The sequence below is a fragment of the Desmodus rotundus genome, chromosome 6, assembly GCF_022682495.2.
Source record: "Desmodus rotundus isolate HL8 chromosome 6, HLdesRot8A.1, whole genome shotgun sequence".
Classification (NCBI taxonomy): Eukaryota; Metazoa; Chordata; class Mammalia; order Chiroptera; family Phyllostomidae; genus Desmodus; species Desmodus rotundus.
In genome coordinates, this window is record NC_071392.1 from 17,933,764 (window position 1) to 17,948,495 (window position 14,732).

General features: G+C 34.6%; 1 protein-coding gene across 10 annotated transcripts in view; it reads right to left on the bottom strand.

Moving 5' to 3' along the window:
- HDAC9 (histone deacetylase 9) overlaps nt 1–14,732 on the bottom strand; it is an 825,995-nt gene that overhangs the window by 45,328 nt on the left and 765,935 nt on the right. The gene's annotated exons all lie outside the window — the stretch shown is intronic.

Here is a 14,732-nt window from a genome sequence, read left to right on the forward strand (position 1 = left end):
TGATATTAATATAGCACATGGGCTTTCTTTTAGTTATTTTTGTAGTTTATTTTTGCTCCTGTTTTATATTCAAACTTTATCATTTTAATACAAAACTGCCCCTTAGACGAAATATTTTATCACAATGTATTAATCCTTGTTTTTATTAGTGATCTGAATCTATTTTAGAGTCAGAACAAGCTGATTCTAAACTTTATATGAAAATGCAGAAGGGACAAATATAGCCAAGACAGCCTTGAAGAAAAACAAATGGGAAGATTTGTTCTCCAAGATATCAAGATTTCGTATAAAGATACAGTAGTTAAGATGTCACAAGGATAGACGGAAAGATCTGTGGAACGGCAGAGAGTTTCCATGCACATATGGACAAAGACGCCACTGCCAAGCCATAAAGAATGGATGGGTCTTTTCAATACTCGGCACCGGATACAGTGTATATTCACATTAAAAAACCCTTGACTTTTATATCATGCTAAATGCTCACATATATTCCACTCCTGATGAACTGAGCATCTCGATGTTGTAGTCAAAAAGAAAGCTTTAAGGGAAGAAGAAGAAGATTTTCATGACTTTGGTGTACAGAATGAATACTTACACAGACTACAAAAAGAACTAATTGGAAAGGAAACTACTGATAAACTGTATTGCATTTAAAAATTAAAGACACAAATAAAGAGGGTAAAAATACAGAAAAGATATTTTAACCTATGAAGCCAACAGAATCTGTAAAGAACTGCTCAAGTCAATTAAAAAATGACCTTCTGAAAGTGGACAAAAGACTTGAATAGATACTTTGAAACTGGTGTACGAATAATAAACAGGTAAAGACTGTGTTACTTCATTAGTATGCTCTAGCAAGTCAAAACCATAATGATATAGTGCTATACCTTACACAGAATGTTTAAAATTTTAAAAGACTGACAGTAGCCATGGTGGAAGGATTTAGAACCATGGAAACAGTAGATGCTTTTGGCAGGAGCATGAACTGGGATAGCCATTATGGAAACTAGTTTGGTATTACCTACAAAGACTAAACACGTGCATATACCATATTCCAGCAAAACTACCTTTAGATATATACTAAACAGACATGCATGTGCAAATGTACCAGGAGACATATATGAATATAAAATGTCAATCACAACATTGACATATGGCCCCCAAACTGGAAAAATTCCTGAAAAGTATCAGAAGTAGAATAGATATGTAAACTGTGGCATCTTCCTAGAATTTCCTTTTAGGAAATGCAATGACATATCGACAATGGAAATGAATAAACTATAGCTAGCTGGACATGGGTGAATCTCACAAACACAATATTGAGCAAAGAAGTCAGATGGAAAGGGATGTTTATTTTAGGATTTATTGTCTATAAAGTTCTAGAATGGGTAAATTAAAATCTTTTGTTAGAAACCAGAAACGTGGTTACTTTTAGCAATGAGAAATGGAGTACTGATTTGGAAAGGGATGACAGGGTTTCTGTTGAGGTACAGACATTATTTCTTGATCTGGTTGATGCCTGTGTATGAGCTCTGTTTGTGGTATTTAATTGAATTGCACATATATGTCTTACACAGTTTTCCATACAAATATTACATTTTAAGGTTAAAAGTGACTTAGAAAGACAGTATATTTTCTGACATAAGGGAATAGGGAAACTAAGTCTGGTTCTTGAGCCCATGTTCTTTCCATTATTTTATGATGAGTGAGATTACAGGCTTTGCAGCAAGAACCAAAATATATTCTTCGGTACAGGATACACATTCATTTACAAAGAGAACTGAAAGTCTCCCTACAACACACAAAGCAACTCAGAAAAAATGCAGAAAAGGTTCAGCTGTCAGGATCAAAGTTATTGTGGGACTTTGGAAGAAGATGATGATCAAGACCAAGAGGACAAGGGGAGCAGATTGCAGTATAGACTTGACCTTCCATGCTAATGAACTATTATAAATTCCCTAGTGAGGAGGGATTGGTGGTTAAAACTCAACTTTCATTTAAGTAATTGTCTTAGAGATGTCTGTAATTAGTTGTATATGTTTAATTTGATTGCTTAAGTAGATCTGGTTATAATTTTATCCATATTGTGGTAAATGAGTCATTCTCAAAATAACCTCTTTTGTTCATTTGTAGTAACGAAAATCCTTGACCAAATAGATTGAAAAAAAGAGTAAATCAGAGCAGATTCTATTGATAATACAGTGATTACACTGACAGACTACTGAGATTACTCATACTGAGTCTGCCTGTAGCCTGTGTACATGTGGATGATGAAGGCTTACATCACAGAGCAATAAAGAAACATCCCTAGCCAAGAAGAGTGCCATAAACCTAATGAGTCTCGTGAGAGTATCAGGAGGAGCAAGTGACCAAGACATGGCCATTCAGCTCACATAAGATACTGAATTCATTCCTTGAATGAACGAAGTGAGACAAGTGGGGTAGACTCTAAGATTACTACTGTGGTTATTGTTTTATTAGCTGAGTTTTACTCAAAGCTAACCCGCTGCAAAGAAATGTAGATTACACTATGTATCAGTCATTGAATAAAGAAGGGAGAACCATGAGGAACGCCTCCATTCACCATCATATCCAAATAGTATCCCATAGTTTCCATGACACTTCACTATGGAAAGTTAGGATGAAATGGCCTACTTAGATACTATGGCAATCGTGAGCCAAATACTAAAAATTGCTTTTAAAGGTAAAAAGAAATAGACATAATGATCTACTGGAAAGAAGACAATGAATGCAATTAGTTGAGTAATTCAGACTATGAATATTTTTGTTTAAACAATGAGGTAAGATTGTAGATAAGCAATATAACAAGAAAACATTTCAAACCTCATAGCTGAGTTAGGGAAATACTATATATAAATATTAAAAGGTGCATATTAAATTGAAGTTTCAATAACATTGAAGGGAAGTTTGTTTAGTGCTGTTTGTATAGTTTCCTAGTATAATTCCCATAGTTCCAACATCAATTGTTATAAAGAAGGGTACTTGATTTTATATGCCAAAAATCTTGCTTCCTTTTCCCTATTTTTGCAAACAAGTTTAAATTTGATGGCTATACTTGGTAAGTCTTCATATTTCATTTCTTTGATCCCTGGTTTTCTTACCCTCATTTGCTTTTTAAATTTTCTCTTCTTTAATCTGCTAATATGCATGTTTTCAAGCTGCTTTTTCTTAATTTTTTGTTTAGTAAAAAGATTTGTACTTGTTTCCAAATGTTGATTTTTCTGCTGAGAAGAGCTGTTTCACATCATGTCGCAGGGTTGTGCTGGTAGATGTTTAACAGCTGGCTGCCTAAAAAATAACTGCAATTTGTAGTATTTGCTGATTTCTGTGGTGTAAATATTTCTACCATGGCCTATTTCAAGCTACCAAAGTGATGTCACTGAACTCAGATTTGAGTAGTGATACAGAGAATTAGCTCTCAGGGCCAGGGCCAGCACATCACTGATAAGAGTATTACTTTGTTCATTGATAATCTGGGGAAAACTCTTCCTAATGATTGTTTTCTTTATAAACTTTTGTTTTCTTGTATGAGATTCCGCTGTCTCCAAAAATCATACACTATTTGGTTATGATAGTGCCCCAAAGCATGGGACTCGTTTATTCAATGCTTCTCTATTTTTTGCAGAAATTCTAATTCCTTGTGATTCTCAATTCCACTGATCTAGCATCATTATTTATTTTTATTCCACTTAAAGTAGCCTTTCTTCTGACAAAAGCAAAGGAAACAAATCCAAAAGGGAACCATCCACTATTTCAAGAAGTCTTAATGTCTTTATCTATGCATTTCTACAACAAGAGATAACTCCTTTCCTTGTTCTCAGCTTGTCAAAATCTCATTTTTATTCAAGACCAATGTTAAATGTTACTTCCTCTATTAAAATATCCCTCCATCCAAATACAGCTAAAAACAAAGGGTCATACAATCCCAAAGTACTTCTTTAATATTTCTTTTATTTTTACTTGTGTTAGAACTTTTAGGCACAAAATAGATGCCTAATAAAAGACTACTGAATAAATATATATTCCTAGTAACAGCTTCTAAAAAGCCTAAAAACAGTACAGAAGATTTGTATAATTGAATATGAATTACCCAGGTAACTTCTACTTAATTTAGCATTTGCTAAAACACATAAACAAACAAACAAACAAAAACCCCATAATTACTTTGGCTCTATTTCTCATAAACCTTATTAAATATAAGAAATGCAACATCATAGGACACCTCTACAATGGAAAATATCTTCAAATAATATTTTCCAAATATTTTTAATTTCTTTCAATTATCCATATATTCTCTTTCAGAGTGTGGATAGGTTTCAAAGTCTAAGAGAAGATCATTGAAAAACATTATTTTGGATTATCACACATTTCCCCTGTACTGAGTTCCTCTTCCTCTATTCATGAATTACAAGCTCCAAAATAGGAGCTTGTAAGCTTTCCCAGATTCACACCAATTCCCCAATGGAGTCAGCCATACATAATCTAAAGGATGAAAAAGATGACAAGACTGCTTCCCTATTCAAAGTCTAACGAAAACAAACCCCTGATGAGCAACTTGGACAACAACATCTTAAGAGTTCACCACAGGGGTGGTTGTCAAAACTTACTAGAGTCAATTCAAGAGACTTTTTCAGCAGTTTTGGAGCAAGAAGTCATCTTGGAAAGATTATCAACATACACAATCACTAAGTTTAGCCACTGTTGCTGAAATCCAAGTCAAATGAAAGCAGCTGAGCCTACTCAACAGGAGACAGCAGTTATTACTAAAAAAAGGAGAAAAAAGGGAGAGGAAGGAAGGAGGGAGGGAAGGAGGGAGGGAAGAAGGAAGGAAGGAAGGAAGGAAGGAAGGAAGGAAGGAAGGAAGGAAGGAAGGAAGGAAGGAAGGAAGGAAGGAAGGATCTAGAAACCAAACCTTACAAAGAATGCGGAGATCAAGAGAAAATATGCTATAGACTCAAATGTGTGGTGAACCTTCAGTACCACAGGCTGTGGCATCATCTCCATCTATGGCAATTTGTTTTTTTCTCTAACAAGCTTAAAACTGTCATTTATTCTGTTTTGACAGGTGGTCTTTTAATGGCTATGTTCTCAATCCACTACACAAGGCTCTTACCTACCATGTCCTCTCCTTTCACCTGCCTGAAGTCCTGCAATGTTTTTCTTTCAGATTCCATAGGAATGCCAAATGCTTAAGCTCTTCTCACCTCTTGAAAAAGTTTCTTTTTCAGAGGAAGCAACCTAGGGTGTTGCTAATTGGCTTTGCAGAACAGTAGGCAAATTCGTCCTTAAAGCAACTGTGACTTCGTTTGCCAGCCAGCACAAATGCAGATTACCAACATCAGATTCTCTGAAAACCTCAGGGATGTTTCTATAACTAATTCTGAAAAAGATGTGACTGTTCACATTAGAACCTCTGAAGCCATTCCAAGCAACCTAATGAGTCTTCTCATTCAGGCAGTCACTTCAATTTCTTGCAAACTCCAAGCTGGGGTTTCTAAGTGCTTCACTGAAGAAGTTCAAAAATATTCATCATACACTGATTGGACTGATAAATCTAAGTGCTAAACTTTGCCAAGAAAAAGAAAAAAATGGACTTCTGGTATGTCTTCAAAATCAGTTGCCTCTAGGAATTTCCTGTACCATGCTCAAATTAGTTTTAATCCAACAGTATATTATTTTGACTGACCTTGTGCATATTTCTTTAAAAAACAGTCAAGAGATATTTTGCTAACTAGATCGCTTTCATGATTAAAAAATATTTAAAAATAAATGCCTATTTTGGGTGCAACATTCACATCACTTAATTTTTAAAAAATAAAGTTTTTTGGTGCCCATCTATGTATCTACACCAAGATGCAGAGCCAAGAGTTCCTGCTGATTTTACAATTCCTTTGGGTTATGTAATTCATATTATTCTGCTGATAATAAGCCATATGAAGCAGCATTTTGCTGTATTGACATGGCCTGGCCAAGAACAACAAGGAAAAGAAATAGCATTAAAAAAACTGGCAAAATGTTTATAAATTCTAATCCTCTGCACATGAATAAATATATCTGACAAAGTGCAGAGTCCCTCAAAAAGGCCCTTCTTGACCTTCCTAATTTGAGTTCAATTGCATGTTCAGTGTTGAGAAGCCAAAGTAGGTTCTGCCAATGTTTTAAGCTCAAACTTTACTACATTTTGTTATTTGTGAAAGTGAAATCCCAGATAATAAGTTATAATTGCCCTATTAATCACTTGAAAAGGGAGTTTGAAGGAAAATTAGGATTTGAAATTTCACAACTGGTATCTGAAAGACGTCCTTTTTTGTTTTCTTACCTATAACTTACCACATAAAACTACTGTAAAACGCACATGTAGGCACTTTTTGAAATGGTGAGGTACATGAATATGCCTTACATATTCCTTCTCTGAAGGAATGAAATTTGAAACTTCAATGTAGTCATGGCTGTTAGTCATGATGACCTTTGAACTAGAAAAAATATATAGAAAACCAGGTCTTGGATTATAAATTATATTGTCAATGAAAGTGAGAAGAACTCTTTGTTCCTGAAGTTGTTTCAAATATTACATTTTCATTTCCTTTTTTCAAATGAATTATAATGTACAACACACATGTATTTTTATTCCATTTTTCGTTTTAAAAAATCCTTCTTTCCCTTAGTTTTTTCTATGTAACTCTGTATACTGATAGATCTGACACACCAGAATTCACCTCTCAAAGTTCAATATACCAAAGCCATCTGCTATCCTTAAAGTATCTTGTGGGAAATCCATAGTCTTGTTAATATCCCTAAGAAATCTCAATGGAAAAAAATACAGAAAGACATAGATTCTTTAGACCTCTCTTTTTTTTAGTTCATGATCAACAAATTTTAGATTGTGTTTATGTAATTGGAGATAGCCAATGAAAAGGGACAAGATGGTATTTAGGGTGTTATAATAACTGAATCGCACTTACTATAAGACATGTGGATAATTAAAGTTGGTTTAAGTCAGGATAGCCAATAATCATTTTAGTTATCACTTACTGGAATTTTTAGCATGTATATACTCACGTGGCCTGTTTAAGATTGGCCAATGACACTTTATCCCTTCCTCTATCTGAAGCATGGCCTCTTCAAAAATGTAGAGAAAAGGCGTACATTTTGAACTTTAAATTAGGTAACATCCTTCTAATGTCACTAATTGTTCTATGAAAACAGTCTACTTTATCTCTCGGATTAGGTCATATAATAATGCTCTTTGGACAGAGATCCCAGTCCAAAGAGCATACGGGGAAAGGAAGATACAAAATATACCCATTTTGCTTTTTAATAAACTCAGATAAATTAAGAACAACGCATTACTCCACACAACTGATTTGAATGTGTTCTGAAATACTGTCATTTCTAAAAGAAAGAGATCACAGGAAAATTTATTCCATCCTCATTGGAAATATTCCCTTAGAAGAACAGAGTGGGCAAAGTGCGGAGATTACAAGAGCAGTGTGCTCAAAGAGAGCCAGTGAAATTCATAATTTCCTTTCACAAAGTTGGAAAAGTGGCTGGCTTTTACAAGCCAGTGACATTTCCTTTTGGACAGGTCAGTCACTCATGGAGCCATAATCCACAGCCTACAGTTAGATTTTCTGCACATCTGGCATAAGCCTTTACAATGCAAATGTTAAAAACAGTTGGCTTCCTTGAAATGTTTCTATATTTAAAATTAAATAAACAACTTGAGAATATAGGTGAATATGTAAATTACATTATCTGGTAGGCAAATAGAACAGCCCAACATTAACTTATAAGTAGAAGGAGCATTTATATTTTCCACTCCTTGATCAGCACAGAAACTCCCCAACATCCTGTTTGACATTATTTGTTCTTAGGAATCTTAGAAAGACTCTAATATTTAGAAAATCTTAGACATCTTGGACTGTGTTTGATCTGCAATAGCAGTCCACTGGTAACACACTAATCGTTGGATACTTACATCCTTTGGCTTATTGAGCTGTTTACAATTATACACAAAGACAAGTTTTCTCTCTCATATTTTCCTTCAGGTTAAAAATGTACATACTTACTTTAATACATACAGCACAATAGTCATGTCAAAACAGTATATGTCTTAAATAATGATGGCAATAAAACTTGTATGTTCAGTGTGCAGACGATACTGTTTCCCCTCCATAAATAGTATAGGCACAAGCATGAGCTGCTATTAAAAAACATTGTGAATCACAGATTTTACAAATGATTGTGTATTGTCTATTTCATTGACAAGTCAAGCTTAAAATTCATAAAAAAGGAAAAATAAATTAAAAAGTTGTAACATCTTTATACATTCACTATAAAAATAAATTGATAACATTAATGAATCTATACAAACTTTGAAATACTTGTGGAATCACAATAAATTAGTCCGAAAGCTTGATCTAGAAGTGAACCTCATGATAATTTGATGTGAAATCTACAGAGTAGTCAGAAAAATGTATATGTGGTGGGAAAGAAAAAAGAATGATCTTTGGCAACAGAGATTCAAGTTCAACTCTTGGATCTAATGCATTCTGCCTGCATGATTTTGAATGGATTTCTTAAGCTTCTTTGACTCACTATAAACATCTGTAAGATGGAAACAATATCTATCTCTTAGCCTGGAGAATTCATAAATGATGACAGGATAAAAAGAATTTATCAATATTTTTAAGACTTCACCAAGATAGACATAGGACACACCTGAATTTTCTCTTCCCGCAGATGCACCGAATGTACAGCGACACATAAAGTGATTCCCTTTGAGAGAATCCAGAAATTAGCTGAATGACTCCTACATGCTGAGTAAGTGGAAAATACCCACATCAAACGTGTAGGAAAGGCTGAGACACACTTTCACCATAAACCCATCCTTGGCACAGCATCATACAACTGGAAGGGGACCCCAAACTTCCAGTTTTTCCCTGAGGAGTGAAGGGTTTGGACCATATGTGTAGCATCCTATCTTTTAAGTTTCTCATCCCAAAATGGTCTCCTAAAATACCTAGCTATGAAAGCTAGTCTTTATGAGTCGTACAGGACTTTAGCAAACAAAGAAGCAGTTCTTAACAGGTGTGAGAGCACTTGCCATGACTATTTCCCCAGGGCTCAGTGCAGAGCGAGCAAGGGAAAAAGCCCATCTCCTAGTCTTTCCCTGGAAGGGGAAGTACATACTTTACAAGCTGCTGCTGGGGGAGTCTGGCTTCTAATGAGCACGCATCAAGGTGCTGGCTGTGATTTTCTTTAGAGCCAAAAAGAGCTGGTGGGCACTTCCCTTGCCTTCTCTTTCTGGTTTACTTCAACAATAAAACCAGCCCACCAATATCTACTTGGAAGGAGCTTTTTCATATATCTAGCACCCCAACTTTTATGGCTGTTACCCAAAGGACCAGCCCTCAAATTACCTAGCTCAGATAGCCAACACAGCATGTATTCATGAGTCCCACAAGACTATAGCAAACAAAAAGTTTTTAAACCTGCACAGGACCAACTCCCACCCCCATGGGCTATACACCCAGGCCCAGTGCAGAAGGAACAGGCGAATATTCCCATGTCACAGTTTCTTTATGGAGGGGGTCCAGCTTTTAGTCAGCCTACATCTAGCGGCTGCCTATAATCCTCACCTTAGGGACACTGACAGTTCTTGGCACACACTCACCTACTGGGAGCCACTAACAACAAAGACTGTAGCGTGTATGACCACAAAGGTCTGAGTGGTGAACAGGAGCTTGCCCTGGGCTGTTTGATGAAGTTCATGTTCTACATGAAACCAGTCTGTCAAGACTGGGGGATTGGCTGTTATGTACAATGTGCCCGAACCAACAAAGAGAGTCAAGAAAAATGAAAAACAAAACAAAACAACCCAGGGGGATATATGATAAGCAAAAGAAGACATATCCTTGGAAATTAATGAATAATCTTAATGATATGAAGGTAAGTGATTTACCTGAAAGTATTCAAAATATCAGTCATAAAGATGATCACTGAGGTTGGGAGAGAGATACATAAACAGAATATTTAACCGGAGAGACAGATAATACTAAAGGGTACTAAACAGAGATGTTAGAGCTGAAGAACATACCAACTGAACTGAAAATTTCAGTAGCGTTCACCAGGAAAGTAGATCAAATGGAAGAGAGGATCAGTGATCAGGTACTTAAGAATGGACATTAAAACTCATCCAATCAGAGAAACAAAAAGAAAAAAATAGGAAAAACAATGAAGATAACTTAAAGGATTTACAGGACACCACAAAGCTGACCAACGTATACATTATAGAGGTCACAGAAGAAAATAGAAGGAGAAAGGCCAAAAGCTTATTTGAGGAAATAATGGATGAAAATTATCCTAATTTGGGAAAAGAAACAGACATCCAAATCCAGGAAACCCAAAGACACCAATTAAGATGGCACTAAAGAGAGTCACAACAGGCACATTATAATTTAATTGTAATAAGTTAAAGATAAAGAGAAGATCTTTAAAGCAGCAAAAGAAAAGCAACTTGTTACATTTAAGAGACAAATAAGATTATGAATACACTTTCCATCAGAAACTGCATACCAGTGGGATGATGTATTTAAAGTGCAGTGGGAAAAAACTCCCAAGAATATGCTACCCAGTAAAGTTGTCCTTAAGTATAGTTTTGTAAACAAACAAAAGCTGAAGAATTCTTCACCACTAGTTTGGCCTTAAAAGAAATGTCAAGGGGAATTCTTTAAGCTGAAATGAAAGGATGGTAACTAGTAATATGAAAACTTATAAGAATATAAAACTCACTGGAAAAGGTAAATACATATTTAAATTCAGAATACTCTGATATTGTAATTGTGGTAAATGACTTTTAACTCTATTGTAAAGGTTAAAAAATGAAAGTATTAAAATAACTGTAACTACAGTATGGGTACACAAAATAAAAAATTTTATTTGTGACTTCAAAAATATAAATTGAGGGAGGGCAGTATAAAAATATAGAGCTTTTGTTCACATTAGAAGTTAAGATGTCATCAGCTTAAAATATATTATAGTAACTCTAAGATGCTTTCTGCAAGCCTCATGGTAACCACAAAACAAAAACTGACTGTAGGTAAGCAAAAGTTAAAAAAATGGGAATCAAACATACCAGTATGGAAAAATAATCAATACCAAGAGAGGAAGGAAAGAACTATGAAACAGCCAGAAAACAGCAAGATGACAACAGTAAGCCCATATATATTAATAACTACTTTAAATGTATATGGACTAAGTTTTCCAATCAAAAAACAGAGTGACGAATGGATAAAACTATACGCTGCCTTTCAAGAGAATCACCTCAGTTTTAAGGACACACAGACTAAAATTAAAGTGATGGAAAAGATATACCATGCCAATGGAACCCAGAGGATAGTAGAATTTGGTATATGAGAAAAAATGAACTTTAAGCCAAAAACTATAATTAGAGACAAAGAAAGTCATCATATAATGATAAAGTGGTCAATTCATCAAGCGGGTGGAACAACTGAAAATATGTGTCCAACATAAGAGTACTTTAATTTACAAAGCAAATATTAACACATCTAAAGGGAGAAATAGAAAAAAATTATAGTAGTAATAGGGGACATTAATAGCCCATTTTCAACTGATAGATCATCTAGACATAAAAGCCATAAGGAAATACTAGACTTAAACTATCCATTAGACCATATGAAGCTATCAGACACATACAGAGCATTCCATCCAGTGGCAGCAGAATGTACATTCTTCTCAAGCACACACAGAATATTCTCCAGGACAGATCATGTATGAGGCCACAAAACCAGTCCTAGCAAATTTAGAAACATTAAAACCATCTGAGGCATATTTTTCCAACTACAATGGCATGAAACTAGAAATCAATTATGAGAAGAATACTTAAATATTACAAATACATGGTAATTTAATAATATGCTCCTGAACAACCAATGGGCCAAATAAGAAATCAAAACAAAAAACCAAAAATATTGAGATAAATAACAATGCAAACACAACATACCACAATTTATGGGATGTAGCAAAAGCAGTTCTTGGAGGGAAGTTTATGGTGATAAATGCCTTCATTAGGAAACAAAACTCATAGACATAGAGAACAAATTGATGGTCACCAGATGGGATGGGGTTTGTGGGGGATGGATGAAAAAGGTGAAAGGTTTTAGAAGTACAAATTGTCAGCTATAAAAATAGTCATGGGGATGTAAGGTACAGTAAAGGAATATAGTCAATAATATTGTAATAACTATGTATGGTGTCAGATGGGTACTAAATGGTGTGATCATTTTCTAAGCTGGATAAATGCCTAATCACTATGTTGTACACCTGAAACTAATATAACACTGTATGTCAACTATAACGGGAAATTTGATTAATTAAAAGAGGAAAGATCTTATATAAACAACCTAACTTTATGCCTCAAGAAATTATGCAATGGAGAGTAAACTAAGCCCAAGGCAGCAGAAGGAAATAAAGGTCAGAGTAGAAAAAATAAAATAGAAACTGAAAACACAATAAAAAAATCTATGAAACTGAGAAGTGATTTTATAAAAGGAAAAACAAAACTGACAAACCTTACCAAAAGCAAGAAAAAAAGGAGAAGCCTCAATTTTATTAATTGATTTTATTAATCAAAAAATGAAAGAGGGCATGACAACTGATAACAGAGAATTATAAATGATAATAAAACTGCTAAGAAGAATTAAATGCTAACATGTTAGATAATGTAGACGAAGTGGATAAATTCTTAGAAACATCAAATCTACCAAACTGAATCAGGAAATTTAGAAAATCTGTATAGACCAATTACAAATAAGGAAACTGAATCAGTCATCATAGACCTCCCAACAAAGAAAAATCCAGCATCATATGGCTTCACTAGTGAATTCTACCAACTTTAAATGGAAATATCTCATGTTCATGGCTCAGAAGACTTAATATTTTAAAACATGCATGTCATCCAAAGTGATCTATAGATTCAATGCAATCCCTATTGAAAGGCATTTTTCATAGAAATAGAAAAAAAAATCCTGAAATTTATATGAAACCACAAAGACCCCAAATAGCCAGAGAAGTCTTGAGAAAGAAGAATAATGCTGAAGATACCACTCTTCCTGACCTAAAACTACCCTACAATAATCAATACAGTGTGACATGGGCATCAAAAAACAGACACATGGATTAATGGAACAGAAAAGAGAACCCAGAAATAAATCCATGCATATACGGTCAATTGCTCTTCAACAAAGGAACCAGGAATATACAGTGGGGAAAGATAGTCTTTTCAATAAATGGTGTTGGTGAAACTAGTTAGCTATATGCAATAGAATGAAAGTAGACCCCTATGTGACATTGTACAGAAAAATAAATTCAAAATTAATTAAAATGTAAATGTAAGACTTGAAATCATAAGACTCTTAGAAGAAAACACAGCAGGTAAGCTCCTTGACATCGGTCTTGGCTGTCGTTTTCTGGATTAGATACCAGAAGCAAAGGCAACAAAAGCAAAAATAAGTAAGTGGGACCACATCAAACTAAAAAGGTTCTGCACAACAAAGGAAATCCTCAAAATGAAAAGGCAGCTATGGAATGGGAGAAAATATTTGTAAACCATGTATCCAATAAGTGGTTAATATATAAAGCATATCAGGAACTCATACAACTTAATAGCCTAAATAAATAAATAAAGCAGTTAAAAATGGGAAAAGGGTTCTGAATCCAAAATCCAAATAGATGATTTTCCAAAGAAGACTTGTGAATGTCCAACAGCACATGAAAAGATACTCAACATCAATCATCATCAGGAAATGTGAGTCAAAACCACCATCAGCCATCCTCTCACACATTGTTAGGATGTGCATTATCAAAAAGAAAAGAAATAAATGTTGGTGACAATGTCTGAAAAAGGGAACACTTGTGTACTGTTTGTGGGACAGTATACTGAGTATAGCCACTATGGAAAAAGGTAGGAGGGTCTTCAAAAAATCAAAAATAGAACTACCGTATGACCCAGCAATCCCACTTCTGGGTAATATTGAAAGGAAATAAAATCACTACAACATAAGTGTCCACTGATAGACAAATAGATAAAGAAAACGTGCCGTCTACAAATCAACATATTGACATGTAGATATATAGATATGTGATTATTATTCAGTCTCAAAAAAGAAGGAAATCTTGTCATTTACAACAACATGGATGAAATCTTGTCATCTGCAACATCTTGGAAGGCATTATGCTATATGAAAAAAGCCAGACAGAGAAAGAAAAAATACTGCATGGTGTCACTTATGTGAAACAAACAAACAAACAAAAATCAAACTCAGAGAAACAAAGAGTAGAATAGTGGTAACCAGGGGAGAGGGGGAAGGGGAAAGGGTATGGGGTGTGGTGGTGGTGGTAGGTGAAGGTAGGGAAAGGTTGGTAAAAATGTTTTAAACATTTAGTTGTAAGATAAATAAGGTTTGAGGATCTAATGTAGAACATAGTGACTATAGTTGGTAATACTATATTGCATAATGAAAATTTGCTAAGAGAGTAGAACTAAACTGTTCTCACACACACAAAAAAACAAAAAACCCACAACAAAAAACCCCAAAACAAAAACAAAAAACAAAAAGTAACTATGTGAGATGATGAATGTGTGAAATTAACTTAATGGTGAAAATCAGTTCATAATATATATTGTACAC